Genomic DNA, 4081 nt, shown 5'->3' with positions numbered 1-4081 from the left:
CTGCGCCATTGCCCTTATTCAGCCCCTGACCATATGAATCTTATCGCTGCCTTACACAGGGGTGGTTGGTGGTACACTTGATGTAAATATTTAAAGCTGATGAAACGCAGGCGGCTGTTGGGGGATAACTCTCCAATCCAGTCCCTAGGTCTACCCCCTCTTCAGTCGAGCCCCTGGAGCTTCTATTTGTTTGGTATTGTAAAACGATGTTATCATGGTCCAGATGTACTACAGTTCACATTTGCATTTCGTAAATATAGTGATTCCCTTGGAATCTCTATTTAAAAAATGAAAAAGGATATGTAGAAAATGTGCAAATCCCTAATATTGATTCCTACAGATAGGCAATCACTATTAGGGAATCACAAATAGGAATTGCCATTGTATTGCCAAAAATCATTTTTAGCGCATTTTTTTATTTTACACATGGTTATCATCAACATGAAGTCGTTGGCAATTGCATTTCCTAAATGCCCAATTTGCATTTAGGAAATGCTTTGTACATATGCTTTTGGAATGGGAAATAGGCAATCCCTATTTGTGATTTGTTGGAACTGGCCCTTTTTGCAGGGTTATCCCAGAACTTTTTGCCTTCCTACTGTATTTTTTCTGACCTGTTTTGTCGGTTTTATAAATTTGGGCACTTTATCACTGCTGATCAATGCTAAAGTGGATGCACTCTTTCCTATAAACTTGGTAAGATTGGTAAACACCTGTTTGGCATATTTAATTTAACTGTAAGTCCGTTATATGCAGGGCCTGTAAATTAAACGCTACCAGTGGGCCTGTAGCGCTGCTTGCACCACCCACAGAAGTAGCCTTTCAAACGTGTCTCGGGCCTCTGCACGGCCTGCTTGCACAGTTTACTGCCACAGTGACATGGCATTTAAAGTGTTTGCCAAGTCTGAAACTCCCCTTTTACCTCAGGTAGGTCCTAGATTGCCCTATGGGCAGGGTGCTGTGTAGGTAAAAGGTAGGACATTTACCTCAGTTGTGTGTCATGTCCTGGTTTTGACAAACAGCCTATTTGGTTTCCCACTACTGTGAGGCTGCTTCTCTCATAGGTTTGCATTTGGAATTCCCTGATATGTGTTTCAGTAGTAATTTCTGATATGAAAGGGTAGCGTGGCCATGTTTGGCATGTTTAGAATAGTGGTTATACTTCTTGCTTATTGGTGAAAGAAGACTTTTTATTACTATTTTAGAAATGACACTTTCAGAAGTGGGCATTTATATGTGCTTATGACTCTTTGTGCTTTGCAGACTGACTCCAATCAGCGTCTGGTTTAGACTGGCAGGGGCCTGTTTGTGCATTTGTTCTATACAGTCACAGGTGGGGTTGATGTGTGTCCTGCCTTTCCTGGGTGACTCATAGCCAATAGGGTTGTGCCTGCCTAGGGTTGTGCCTGCCTTTCACAATGCTGTCTCCGCCCCCCTCTAGTGTGTCTGGAGTAACCCTGGGCGAAGCACTACGCTACGCTCGCGGAGTTTGCAAAGTTTTCCCAACTTCGCACTACGCGAGCTGCACGTAGCACAGTGCGAACATGCGTAGTGCAGCGTAGCGTAGTGCAGCGGTCATTTTTTGCTTGTTCGCGGTCCTGAACGTCATGTTTGCGACCGCGAGCAAGCAAAATGACATCCCGGCGAGATTCTCAACGAGAGGAGGTCAGGTTTCTCATTGTGAGTGGTTGCGCATGCTCGTGACCGCTCTCAATGAGAAACTACCTGTTCACGTTGAGAAAGCTGCCGCTCGAGTAATAATCTACTCGAGCAGCAGTAAACGACAGCTAGCACTGTGCAAGATGCCGTTTTCAATGCTTGCACAGTGCCGAATGCTTGTCCGCACTGTGCAATCATTGAAAACGCATCTTGCACAGTGCGAACATGCTACTACGCAGCTCGCGTAGTGCTACGTGAAGTTCGCGTAGTGCGAAGTCCACTTCGCGTAGCTTCGCGTAGCGCTACTACGCGAACTACGCCCAGGGTTAGTCTGGAGCCAGGGTGGGGTATTGAATGGGGGTGTTGTCCACTTTTTGAACTTTTTTTGAAGTATCCCCAGAAGAAAGTATTTGTGGGCCTGATTCACATAGGTAAAATAAGACGAAGTCAAACTTTACCACTTTCGGTATTCACAAAGAGAATTTACTACTCGTAAATGATCTTTGTGAATATCAAAAGTCATAAAATTCAATTTTTAATATTCACAAAGGGTATTTACGAGTAGTAAATGCCCTCTGTGAATACCAAATGTCGTAAAGTTAGACTTTCATCTCAGTTTACTTTTGTGAATCGGGACCTGTGAGTATAAGTAAAGGGGCTGTGGCCCCATGATTGTAGATACTGCATGGGACTTGTAGCCAGATGCTGCTGGTTCTACATGCTGCACCAGAGAATTGCTGAGCATCAGGAGGAACCACACTTTGGAGTTTTGCCTTGTTGGACTAGTCTGCTGCCCACTGATCATTAGGCTGCAGCGAGGACTGCCACTTTGCAATTGTTGCCTTGTGTCCTGGCCTGCTGCCGCCCTCTGCTTGTGCCCCCAAGTGCTCCTCAAGAGCATGTTGGTTTTTAATACATCAGCGCATGGTGAGCGCTGCCTTTGATTACTTCTTATGCCTAGAGAAGCAAATGGAGAGCGCTCTACTCTTTCCCTGCAATCAGGGCTCTATTGAGGGCAGCAGAGGAAGCACGTGCTGAGCGCTCCACATTTTTGAGCAAAGCCTTTAAAGCTGGAGTGCCCTGTTGAGGTACCCACTCTCTGACCTCCTCCAGGGAGATTCTCTCCCCAGTGAGAATGCCGCGAGCCATGAGGGGAACCGACACAGGAAGCCCTTCTCCCTCCATTCGGTACTCTGGGACGGGGCAGACAGAAATCCGGCATCAGGGCCAGACCCTGGAGCAGCAGTGAATGTAGAGAGCCTGCAGTCACCAGAAGCCGCCGTCTCTGGGGTCCCTGGGAGTAAACAGACTACTGGGCATTCTTCCCAGCAGGGAAGTCCCCCGCTGCGACAACCTGGTCGGGGCTGAGTCGACAGTTTGGCTCAGACCGCCAGGGAAGGACAACAGGATTGGGCAAAGGAGGGCGCCGGACCCGCACTGCAGGTGTCCGCTGTTGGCTTTGCTCTGCCTGTACTGAGGATGTCTCGTGCTGCAGATTCCAGTATTTACACTCTCCTACTTACCGAGTGGAACAGGAGGGTGACACTGCAACTTCACCAGAGGAGTGCAGGAGGTGATCCCGATGGGGTGTTGCAGGGGATAGGAGGCTGAAGAGCTGCATGCCCGCATGCAGCTGCCCTGAGTCTCCCTAACACATGGGAGACTCATTTGGGCTTCTCCACCCTGGGCTATGAAGTTGCCCCCCAAGAATATACATACACCTGGGGGCACTGCTTGCTCACAGGACATGAGAAAACCTCGAAGGAGATTCCGATCCTGCCACCGAAATCTTTACCCCACTCTCTGTAATAGGAGTCCAGGGGTATTGAGGCATCTGTTGGCTTTGGGTTAACAGTAAGGCTTTCATTATTTACCACATTCACTGTTGTAGGTGGGCCAGGGACCCGTAGCCTAAATTTGGGAACTACATTACCATATTGGGTGTATTAGAAGCACTGCGCTCTATGAATCTATGGTGATCCTGGTTGGCACCTCATGACATATGATGTTTTATTTACAGTGATGTTTGGTACCCCTTGTGTTTTCTCTTCCTGACCTACCTGCAGCATTTTGTGCCTAATTTAAGACATAGATAAAGGTGGAAAGGTTAATGGGTATTATTTCAGAGTGTACCATACCTGCATACTGTAGGGTGCTATTTTTATGACGCGTGCAACCTATAAATATTTACTTTATGAACTAACTGTCCTGTTATGACAATTGCCTGGCTGGTAAAGTGATTTATGATCTCTGTTTTGTCATGACAGTTGCCTAGTTGGCAAAGTTATTTATGTGAGTGTGGTCTAATATGATTTATATATAATATAAGTAATATTTCTTTTATATAACTGTTTTGTAGTTTCTAAAAATTCATAGGATCTGCGTGATTGTAGGTAACATAAACTTAGGTATTGGTGCCTTG

This window comes from Lissotriton helveticus, chromosome 1_2, assembly GCF_964261635.1.
Source record: "Lissotriton helveticus chromosome 1_2, aLisHel1.1, whole genome shotgun sequence".
NCBI classification, from domain to species: Eukaryota; Metazoa; Chordata; class Amphibia; order Caudata; family Salamandridae; genus Lissotriton; species Lissotriton helveticus.
The sequence above is the reverse complement of the archived record's forward strand: the minus strand, read 5'-3'. Positions refer to the sequence as shown.